Source organism: Pristis pectinata, chromosome 4, assembly GCF_009764475.1.
Source record: "Pristis pectinata isolate sPriPec2 chromosome 4, sPriPec2.1.pri, whole genome shotgun sequence".
Lineage (NCBI taxonomy): Eukaryota > Metazoa > Chordata > Chondrichthyes > Rhinopristiformes > Pristidae > Pristis > Pristis pectinata.
The window spans coordinates 98,680,670-98,693,343 of record NC_067408.1 but is presented as its reverse complement, the minus strand read 5'-3'; the positions used below and the strand labels follow the sequence as shown (position 1 = coordinate 98,693,343).

General features: G+C 40.0%; 1 protein-coding gene across 13 annotated transcripts in view; it reads left to right on the top strand.

The window, feature by feature from the left end:
• The window catches only part of cmss1 (cms1 ribosomal small subunit homolog), a 226,718-nt gene that overhangs the window by 148,636 nt on the left and 65,408 nt on the right, over positions 1-12,674 (top strand). The gene's annotated exons all lie outside the window — the stretch shown is intronic.

The window sequence follows — 12,674 nt, the reverse complement described above, 5'->3', positions numbered from 1 at the left end:
CTAGTGAAGCTCATAAAGCCGTCTGACTATGGTCCACTGAAACACATTTGTCTGCTCCCCCTACTCCTCAAATTCCATGCAGTCTTTGACATGTTGATCACTTCATCCTCTTCCAACTTTGAAACATCACCCAACACTCTGTCCCTCCTACAAACTCTCATCCCAGACAATTATTGTCCATGTCGGTGCATGTTCACCATCTGTTTTGAACTATTTAAACACTGGGAAGTCTATAGTCCATGTTAGAAACTTTGTACCCTTGCCATCAGTTCAGTGCCTCTTGCTGAACACTTGCCCAGGTGAACATCACTTGTTTGTACCTCAGTGTACAATTTGACCTTGATACTTAAATGGTTAATTTTCTCTCTTTTTCTCTATTTTCTCACTTTCCCTATTTATTGTCAGTCCAATGGCAGAATTTTTGGAAAATGCGGTTAAGTGTTTTCATGAAAAGTTTTGCAAGCACGAAACTTCTGTGCTTGTATGAGGCAGGCACAAGCTTCCAGTCTCTGTCCAAACCAGTACATTTTATTCCACTTGCCAAAACTAAATTACATAACTAATGATCTCACCCTAGACCTATCTGGATAATTCATTGCCTGCATTAAAATAATTATTATGCATGCCGATAAAAATGTAGGGTGCAAAATTGGACATTGCTGTAGTGGAATATATCAACATTTAGGGAGACATTTTTTATCTTTGTTGTCCAATGATTCCGCTAACTATGAAACCCATAGAACTACAACAACTTATAATTCAAAGGGAAGCCAGTGTGCCCACTTTAACTATGACAACTGTATCATGGAGGAACCCCAAGCCAATCCCACTTCCACTACTGAGTTCTCTCTCTAGTCCTCTACCTTCCTTCTCTTCAATGTTCATCCCTTTTCTCCTTTAAGCCCATAATAGTCTTTGTCTCAAACATTCTCTGTGGGAAAAAGTTCAATGCTGTTATAACTATCTGCATAAAGACTATTTTAAGCCTTCTCTTCAAGTCATATCATTGATTCCTGAACCAGAAGAAAAAAATCCCTTTTGCTTCAGACCCTGATACATTTTGAAAGCCCCCTCAAGCCTCCCTTGGTCTTCAATTGCGGAAATTGTCCTGTTTATGCTGACAATCCATGGCATTGTAGGGGGAGTACCATTCCATTAGAGACATTGTTTTTCAAATAAGATATTGTACCAAAACCAAGTCTGCTCGCTAAGCACTATTTTAAAGAAGAGCAGGAGCATCATTGAGTCAATGTTTCTCTCTCAATCAACATTGATAAAGCAGTTTATCATGATGACCAAATTGTTGCTTATGGGCTTGCCATGCACAAATTGGTCACCACACCTTCTACAATGTTTGTACTTTGGAAAATACTTCATCAGTTGCAAAAACACATTGGAACATCCAGAGGCTGGGAGGTGCAATGTGACTGCAAGCCCTTTGTTCTTCTGAGTAGCTTAAACAGTTGTTTCCTTTCCCTGTTATTAATCCACTGCTGCATGCTTTCTATAGTCCAAGACCTCTGTATTATGGAGCATCCAAAACTACACGGTTGGAAAAATGGTCATTTGGCCAAGGTAGTTGAAGGGCTGCCTGAGGTTATTAAATTGAAGTTTACTGCTCAGCTGTGAATGAAACTTGGCTTCAGACAGCTTCTAAGAATGCATTGGTTGTGTTTCCACTACATAAAGATGTCTGCTACGGAGAAAGGGACATTTTTATGAATAATATATTAAGAGCAATCTGCATGGCCAGGTTCTCCTCTAACTCCATCTACAAGTTTGCAGATGATACCACCGTAGTGGGCCATGTCTCAAATAACGATGAGTCAGAGTACAAGAAGGAGATAGAGAGCTTAGTGACATGTGTCATGACAACAACCTTTCCCTTAATGTCAGCAAAACAAAAGAGATGATCATCGACTTCAGGGAGGTGGGCAGTGCACATGCTCCATCTACACCAACAGTGCTGAGGTCAAGAGGGTGGAGAGCTTCAAGTTCCTTGGAGTGAACATCACCAATAGCTTGTCCTGGTCCAACCACCTTGATGCCACAGCCAAGAAAGCTCACCAGTGCCTCTACTTCCTCAGGAAGCTAAAGGAATTTGGCATGTCCCCTTTGACCCTCAACAATTTTTATCGATGCACCGTAGAAAACATCCTGTCTGGATGTGTCACGGCTTGCCCGTGACTACAAAAAACTGCAGAGAGTTGTGGACACAGCTCAACACATCATGGAAGCTAGCTTCCCCTCCATGGGCTCTGTCTACACTTCTCGCTGCCTCAGTAAAGCAGCCAGCAAAATCAAAGAACCCACCCACCCCAGACATTCTCCCTTCTTCCCTCTCCTATTGGGCAGAAGATACAAAAGCCTGAAAGCACGTACCACCAGGCTCAAGGACAGCCTCTATCCCACTGTTATAAGACTATTGAACGGTTTCCTAGAACAATAAGATATACTCTTAACCTCACAATCTACCTCATTTTGACCTTGCACCTTATTGTCTACCTGCACTGCACTTTCTCTGTAGCTGTTACACTTTATTCTGCATTCTGTTACTGTTTTACCTTGTACTATCTCAATGCACTGTTGTAATGAATTAATCTGTATGAATGCTATGTAAGACAAGTTTTTCACTGTACCTCGGTACATGTGACAATAATATTCCAATTCCAGGTGTCTGTTTCAGAACTCTGTACACCTGTTTTTATTTCATAGTGTAACATTTAAATTTGAACATTCTGACTAGTTTGTCAACTATGAATAGATCAACAAATGAAGAAAGACTTGCATTTATAAAGCATGCACTTTGACCTCATGTTTCCAAAATGCAATGAAATGGTGGTCACTATCATAATATGGAAGCATAGATGTCAATTGCCACACAGCATGCTTCCACAGAAGATAATGACCAGGTAATCTGTTGATGATATAAACATGGAGATTGCTGGAAACACTCAACAGATCAGGCAGTATCTGGGAAGATAATCTGTTTCAGGTCAAAGGGTTCTGACAAAGGGTCTTTTACCTGAAACTTTAACTCTGTTCCTCTTTCCATCAGTGCTGCCTGACCTGCTGAGTGTTTCCAACATGATTTCATTTCAGATTTCCAGCATCTGCAGTTTTTGATTTTTAATCTGTTTGGAGATGTTGGCTGAAGAATAAATATTGTCATGGGATAATTGCCCCACACTTCAAAGTAGTAACAAAGACTCCTGCATTCAACTGAGTGACCTGACATGGCCTTGTTTTATTATTTCAACTTGGTAGTCTGTCACAGAAATTTTGTTTGGCATTTCAGGAAAGTGCCTAAAATTGAAAATTGGTGAGATGTTTAGCAGTTTTGATCACACATTTAATCTGTATAAATTAAGAGAACTATTCTGGGGAAATTTATGTTGGGAGAATTTCAATGCGAAATGCCCGTACTTAGATTCCTTCAGACATACTGAAGCATGAAATGAAGCAAAAGTAAATGATTGAGATACAAGGTCAGGGGGCTTTGAAAAAAATTGATAGAGTAGGCAGATGCATTCAGGCAGCTTTTAGACAAATAGAGGAAACAAAGTACATGCTTTGAAGGATCGTTCATCACTGCAGATACTTAATTGGTCTCAACCACACTTCCTGAAAATGCCATCCAGATGTTAAGCACAATCTGTATATTATGGAAAAAAACCTCCAAATTCATATCCCAAATTTAACATTCACAAATGTGGATCTGTCTTTCCCGATCAAGGTACCCTTTCACATCTGATATTATTGTTTCAGGTTATTTTCTCTGTTCTATTAATGTTATCAGATTTTTAAAAGGCTCCCTCTGAATTGCAAAATGCTATGTTGGTTATCGAAAGAGAAAGCAAGCAAGATAGTTTCTGAATAATAGCATCAATCTGTGGATAAAACTATTAGTTTTTCCCCTTTTTTTAAGTCCCTGGATCAGTTTAATTATTAAAAGATCAATTTTTTTGTGGCTGGAGTGTATTGGGTTATTGCATTGGCCATCCTGATATTGGAATTTGTCACTTTGCTCCCATCTTCACTTCCTACAAAATGTACTGAACTCTTACATGACCTGTTGATCTTGTGACTGTGTTTGTTAAAACACCAATCCTAATGTCCAGAAGACCTGTGTTTCAGATTTAGTTTATCGTTTTCTATTTTGGAGCATCATTCATTTAATTTCTCTACATAACATAAGTGAACACTCTTCAGAAGGTACTTAATTGGCTGAAAGCATTTGGAACAATCCGAGGGTGCGAAGAGTTTTATGTACACTGAGTCCTTGTTATCAGTGAGGGATTGGGGCCATGGACTTCGCACAGATTACAAAAATGCAGATACCTCTTAGCCCCTCTAAGTATAATTTTCTCAAAGCATTAACACATTATTAAACACACACTACTTCCATTGAATGTATTGATACCAGCAGTGATCAGTTCTGAGTTCACAAGGTGCAGCTATGGAAACAAAGACCAATCTCTACTGAATAGCCATAGCAGGGAACCACTTGGAAACTGATTACCATATTTATACAGACAGTGATTGATTACTCAATGTGTATATGCATATAGATATATTTGAAAAAATTTGAGATGGGGTTGGGGCTGAATTTATGAGTTCACTGATAACACCAGTGAGTGTAATTGTAAATTCTTGTAAAATCCAAGTGATTAGATAAAAGTGGAGTGGGTGAGCTGTTTCTTTACCTGTGATATTTCTTAATTGAAGACTATCAACAAGAGCATGAAACTCCATGAACTGTTTCTCTCATCAGATGAACAAAACTATAACAATGCTTTTTGAAACTAAATGTAAATTACCTCAATGGTTATTTTCATTAGGCAGAGAGCTGAAAAAAACAGACATTGTTTTAAAATCTCTTTTTCAGAAATAGGCAAGTTGTGGTTAATGTGCATGCTTTTTGATAATAAAGTAAGCTGATCTTTACTATTCCCCTATACTTCTTGGGCATAAAACTCTGGCAAGCTGAGAAAGAACTTCTGGTATTACAGTCTGCATTGTGTTCTTTTGGTCTTGAGGTCACAAAAATAGATTCCATTAATTTGATGGTCTGAATGATGTAGTCCATTTTGGTTTGCTTTTTCACAGAAACCTTATGCTTTGCTGGTTTTGATTTTGGTAAGGTTGAGTCCAGTATTACAACTTAGTAGAATTCAAAACAAAATACTTGGGGCTAGAAATTCATTCCAACAACTCCAATAATCAATGTCATGCTATTGAAAATCAGGCTAACCAGAAGAAAAGCAATTTACTGCATTTTCCTGGGTGTCTTGCATTCTCATTGGATATTTTGTCATCTGAGATTTCAACAGGATTTTTGTTCTCCCCAGCACTTATTTTGCAACATAAATCTTCCCAAAACAGCAAGGCAAAGAGCAGAATTTGTCTGTAATGAGTCTGAAAAACAGTTCTTATTTACTTGTAGAATAATCAAGTTTCACTGCTCCCATTTCCTCTGGAAAACCTGTTGATTAAAGGGCCAATGATTAAACTGCATTCTTTGTTCTCACTGAGAACTGTGATCTCCTATGACCTCGAGTATAACCTCATGTGAAACTTGACTACTCATGCAATCAGAGGTCAATTTCTTGCTTTCTGCTTCTTAGATCACCCAGACTTCATATCTGTGGAGAAGACTTGGCCTTCTTGGCCTTCAGCCCACTGCAGTGGGGAGAAGGGGCATGGATATTTGCCTGTCATGTTAGAGTCATAGAGCAATACAGCACGGGTACAGGCCCTTCGACCCAATGAGTCCATGTTGACCATGGTGGCCAACAAGCTAGTTCCAATTTCCTGCATTGGGCCCATATTCCTCTAAGCCCTGCCCCTCCATGTACCGATCCAAGTGCTTGTTAAGTGATAGGATTGTACCTGCCTCAACCACTTCCTCTGGCAGCACGTTCCATATACTCACCACTCTCTGCATGGAAAAAGTTGCCCCTCAGATCCCTTTTAAATTTTTCCCCTCTCACCCTAAACCTATGCCCCCTAGTTTTGGACTCCCCCACCCTGGGGAAGTGACTGTTACCATCCACCTTATCTATGCCTCTCATAATTTTAAACATTTCTGTAAGGTTGCCCCTCATTCTCCTACGTTCCAAGGAATAAAGACCTAGCCTGGCTAACCTCTGCCTATAACTCAGGCCCTCTAGCCTTGGCAACAGCCTCGTAAATCTTTTCTGCACCCTTTCCAGTCTAACCACATCTTTCCCATAACAGGGTGACCAAAACTGTACATAGTACTCTTAAGTGTGGCCTCACCAACGACTTATACAACTGCAACATCATGTCCCAACTCCTGTACTCAATGCCCTGACTGATGAAGGCCAGCATGCTAAATGCCTTTTCACCATCCTGTCTACCTGTGATGCTGCTTTCAACGAACTATGCATTTGTGCTCCTTGGTCCCTCTGTTCCATTACACTCCCTAGTGCTCTACCGTTCATAGTATAAGTCCTACATTGGTTTGACTTCCCAAAATGCATCATCTCACACTTATCTGTATTGAAATCCATTTGCCACTCCTTGGCCCACTTCCCTGACTGATCAAGATCCCCCTGTAATCTATGATAACCTTCTTCGCTATGAACAACACCTCCTAATTTTGTGTCATCCGCAAATTTACTGATCAAGACTTGTGCATTCGCATCCAAATCATTTATATAAATAATGAATAACAAGGGTCCCAACACCGACCCCTGTGGCACATTGCTAGTCACTGGCCTCCATTCTGAGAAACAACCTTCAACCACCACCCTCTGCTTGCTACCTCCGAGCCAATTTTGAATCCACCGAACTAGCTCTCCCTGGATTCCATGGGATCTAACCTTGCAGACCAGCCTACCATGCGGGACCTTGTTGAAGGCCTTGCTGAAGTCCATATAGACAACATTCACTACTCTACTGTCATCTACATTTTTGGTCACCTCTTCAAAAAGCTCTGAAAGGTTCATCAAACACGACTTTTCACGCACAAAGCCATGCTGACTCCTAATCAGACTCTGTCCATCCAAATGCTGGTAGATCCTGTCCCTCAGAATTCCCTCCAGTAACTTCCCCGCTACTGAAGTCAGGCTGACCGGCCTGTAGTTCCCTAGCTTGTTCTTGCTTCCCTTTTTAATCAAGGGAACAGCATTAGCCACCTTCCAGTCTTTGTGTACATTATGTACTTTCCCAATGTGTAGACATTCATAGACTCCGTTTTTGTCCTGACATTGACTTCCCTGGCAAATTCTTGCTGTGAGTGCCTGACTGTGGTCCAGAGGATCTCTACACACTGAACAAAGAACATACAACATTCAGGTCCTGTATTTCACCAACCTATCCCAGATCCCCAAACCCTTGGGATCATTCACCCACCCCTCTCCCACCATTTATTCATTGGCAGCACTGGTGTTTGGCTGGAAGGGTGTTGCTTGGAAAGTGGTATGTCCCTTTAAGAGCTAGCTGTAAAGGATGCCACTGCTGGGCTAGATGCTGTCATGGAGAACTTGCAACACATCAATAGGGAATGCCAGACTAAAATGGACAGTCAGAGAAACCTAATAAAGCTGTTCTGTGAATCTTGTATTTAAAATTATTGTTCTTTATTCATATTTCACAAACACCAGCATCCACAATTCTTTTAATGCCGAAAAACAGCATGGAGCAATTTCTAGGCCTTGATGTTTATCTACATAATTTAATTTTGCTGCACTTTGCCATTTGTGCCTTGGGGTATTTTCTGGCCTTTGCATAATTGTTTGTGATCATATCAGGTTAAATTCAAGCTCAATCTTTCACTGCTGTTATCGTTAAACAAGAAGAGCAGTTGCTTTGGATTAGGGTCAATTTGTAATACCTGAGATAGAACTTCCATCAAACTATTTACTGTTTTATTTCTTGCAGATTTAAAAACCTTCATGGCAAATTATTTCTGCTTGTAGGTAATACGGTCTGCAATTTGTAATCGCACTCAGAGATATTCAAAATGCACAATGGATTTATCAGTATCTGAACCAACAGATGAATATTTCAAGTTTGTCACATCTACATTGTCATTGGGTCTACCTACGCCTGATAATAACCATTGTCTCCAACTTTTTAGATTCTCCAGTGCATGTCCAGAATTTTATAATTTTATTTTCCAATTTTTAGTTTTTCTGTTTTATGATCTGTGTATTTTTCATATTTTGCACAGTATTCTAGCTACATCTACTGGCAGGAATTGAATATTGTGACAGTAACTGGGGTTCAGTAAAATACATGGAAAGGCCTTGTTTCAATCCCACTCTGCCCCCCTCTCACCACTATTTTCCAGTACATTGACAACAGCATTGATGTTGCTTCCTTCATTCATACAGAACTCAACTATTTCATCACTTTTGTTGCCAACTTCCATGCTGCTCTGAATTTCACATTGTCCATCTCTGACCCTTCCCTTCCCTTTCCTTTCTGGATTTCTCTGATTGGTGGCACATGTCCAGCATTCTCGTTTTGGCTTCAGGTCTCAGTACCAGCTCTATATTTCACTCCTTTTACATGTCCTTTTTGTTTGTTTTCCCTTTTGCCCTGATTATTCTATCAATCAATAGTAAGTAGGATCACTTTGGCCACCCCGGCTTCATCCTATTGGAGACATTCCCACTGTTTATTTCCCTCCATAGATGCTGCCTGACCTGCTGAATTCCTCCAGCACTTTGTGTGTGTTGTTCCCTTTGTCCTGTACATTCCTTCCCCATCGTCACTGCAACTTAAAACTAACTTGTTTTCTCATTTTCCAGTCGTGATGAAGGTTCTTCAATCAGAAACTTTAACACAGACATAACATGGAACAATGCAGTTCGGGAACGTCACTGTGTCGACCATCATACCAATCTAACTAATCACATCTGCCTGTACGTGGTCCGTATCTCACTAAACAGTGCCTCTTTGTGTGTCTGTCTAAATGTCTCTTGAACATTGCTGTTGTATCTGCCTCTCTTCTTCTTTCCACATATGTTGTTGATGTAATGATTGTTTCCAGCATTTTCTGTTCAGGTTTGGTAAAATAAATTGGGTTTACAACTATATAGATTTAAAAATATTTTCTCCCTGAATAATAATTTATGGATCATGTTAAAATATATACAAATGTTCCATCAATATAATGTTGTATCAATATAATGTACACTTCTGTACTCTGTCGTAAGCAAAAGGTAAATAGCCTGGATTTTAATGTAAGCCATTATATGATGAAGCAAGTATGATGAAGAAGTTCATTTTGTTAGAGCAATGTGACTGAGTAAATCTTCAGGCTTAGTAATTGGCAATCTAATGGGTGGAGAAATGTCAAGTACTTCTGTTCATTTGTTTTCCCTTTCCATCTTCCGATCTATCTAATAAAGCAAAGATGTGTCAAAACAGGAGGGGGGAGAAAGCAATGTGATGCATTTCAGCCTTCCACAAGTGCATCCTGATATCCACTTGATGACATTAGAAACAGATTGTCCATATGTTCTCTTGGATGTGCAACACTCTAATGTGAATTCTTAGAGTCTGTGGAGTTGATAAGCCATATTCATTAATAGCCACCTTTCCTCTCTTTTAAAAGAAGCTAAAGGTTCATTGGTGTTAAATCGCAGTTAACTCTCCATGATTCAGAGTAACTGAATTCCTCAGCTCGAAATGCAGTCAGTGAGTACATTTTCAGTGGAGAATGTTTTCCAGTTCTCTCATTCCTGAAGTTGAAATAATGTCAGAAATAGTTACCAAATAATAACAAAGACACCTATTCAAGAAGAGGTAATTAAAGTAGCACAAATAACCCATAAAAGGAAAATGTAGGAATATCACTGATGATCTGTTTAGGAAAGAGAAATGACACGTGAACAGTAATTCAGAGTTAGTTATTATTTTGTCAGAAGCAGATGTTTTGTGTTTTTAAATGTAGTTTTTTTTTAATCCGTTTAATCAAAAGAGGCTTAACATTACAAGATGTTTTAACTAATATCTGCAATATATCCCCAAGGTCACTTGCCATCTGTTCTACTTGTATTAGAAATAATCAAGCTATATCCTGTCATATGCAGTGTAATCTTCAACTTTACGACCTTCTACCTGGCCATACTAATTCTGGGAGCTGGAATGCTCTTGTATCTATTTGTCGAATGTGTTTGGTTTCCTATGTACAAAGTGGCTTTTAGATGTATTAATCAAGACCATACATCCTTCCACAAATAATCATGGTAACAATCGCAATTCATCTGTGAACAATTTGCAAAAACTAATTCTATTGTGCATGGATTTACCATCTTTTGCATTTGACATTAAACCAAGGCCCTATCTGGTCCTTAAAAAGGATGAGGAAAAAAAGTATTTATTATTATTCAAAAAGCAGGGGAATTCTCCCTGAAGTTTTGTCCAACATTTATTCCTCAAATAACATTGCATGAAACCATTATCTGGTCATTAACCCATTACTATCTGTGAAATGATGCTGTTTGCAACTTATTTGCCCACTTCAGTAGTGAATAAGTGAGGAAAAACTTGGCGTGACTTGAGGTTGTGAAAATTGTTACGTAAAAGGGAAGTTTTATTGTTTAAATTTAAACTCAATCTACCCTATCTATGCCTCTCATAATTTTATATATTTCTGTCAGGTCACCCCTCAGCCTCTGACACTCCAGAGAAAACAATTCAAACTTGACCAACCTCTCCTTTTTGCTAATACTCTCAAATCCAGGCAACATCCTGGTGAACCTCTTTTCCACCCCCTCTGAAGCCTTCACATCTTTCCTGTAATGCAGCAACCCAAGCTGCACACAATACTCGAAATGTGGTGACCAAACTTTTATACAATTGCAACATGCCCAACTATCACCCGGTAGCACTCACATCTATTGTGATGAAGTGCTTTGAGAGGTTGGTAATGGCTAGAATTAACTCCTGCCTGAGCAAGGACCTGGACCCACTGCAGTTTGCCTACTGCCACAACAGTGGACACCATCTTACTGGCTCTCCACTCTGCTTTGGAGCACCTAGACAACAGCAAAACATACATCAAGCTGCTGTTAATCGATGACAGCTCGGCATTCAACACCATCATCCCCTCAGTACTAATCAATAAGCTTCAAAACCTAGGCCTCTGTACCTCCCTCTGCAACTGGATCCTCAGCTTCCTTATCAGGAGACCACAGTCAATGCGGATCGGTAGTAACATCTCCTCTTCACTGACAATCAACACAGGCGCACCTCAAGAATGTGCTTAGCCCACTGCTCTACTCTCTCTACACTCATGACTGTGTGGCTAGGCACAACTCAAATGCCATCTACAAATTCGCCATGACACCACTGTTGTTGGCAGAATCTCAGATGGCAACGAGGAGGCGTACAGGAATGAGATCGGCTGGTTGAGTGGTGTCGCAACAACAACCTTGCACTCAACGTCAGTAAGACCAAGGAATTGCTTGTGAGCTCCAGGAAGGGGAAGTCGGGGGAACACACACCAGTCTTCATTGAGGGGTCAGTGGTGGAAAGGGTGAGCAGCTTCAAGTTCCTGGGTGTCACCATCTCAGAGGGTCTATCTTGGGCCCAACATATTGATGCAATCACAAAGAAGGCATGCCAGTGGCTTTTCTTCATGAGGAGTTTGAGGAGATTTGGTAATGTCACCAAAGTCTCTTGCAAATTTCTATAGATGTACGGTAGAGAGCATTCTGACTGGTTGCATCACTGCCTGGTACGAAGGCTCCAACGTGCAGGATCGAAAGAGGCTGCAGAGGGTTGTAGACTCGGCCAGTTCCATCACAGGCACAGCCCTCCCTCCCATCGAGGACATGTTAAAGAGGCGGTGCCTCAAGAAGGTGGCATCCATCATTAAGGACTCTCACCACCCGGGACATGCCCTCTTCACGTTACTACCTTCAGGGAGAAGGTACAGGAGCCTGAATACCCACACTTAATATTTCAGGAACAGCTTCTTCCCTCTGCCATCAGATCTCTGAACAGTTCATGAACCCATGAACACTGCCTCGTTATTCCTCTTTTGCACTATTTATTTATTCTTGTAACTTATAGTAATTTTTATGTCTTTGTCTTGGACTGTACTGCTGCTGCAAAACAACAAATTTCACGACATGTGTCAGTGACAATAAACCTGATTCTGATGCTGATTTATGCCTTCCTGACTTTTATACTCAACACCCTGAATGATGAAGGCAGGTATGACATATGCATTTCTTACCACCCTATGTACTTGTGTTGCCACTTTTTGCAAATTTTGTAAAATATAAGATTGGGTTACTTATCAATGCACTCGTACAAAATAACTTCAACAAGACAGATGACCAGTTACTACCTATTGGATAGTGACATTTAGTGACACAGGTGTCAACTGTTGAAAAAAATCAGAGAAAGAAATTTAGTCAATGCATTGAACAGGCATCACAATTTTTGGAAGTGTAGGTTTAGTATACCAAATTGCTTTTCAAAATACAGTGAGACTTTTTTGGTTGTCTGCAAATAGGGGCATTCTTTTAAGCCATGGTTCCAAAAATGTGCAGACTGTGCTTCGTTTCAATTGATATTTTACAAAAATGGGTTTTGGGGCAGGAAAGGACCAGAATACAGTGTTTTGTTTTCTATTTTTTTTTGTCATTGTGTTACTAGCACTGATTTAGTAATAAACTTCAGTT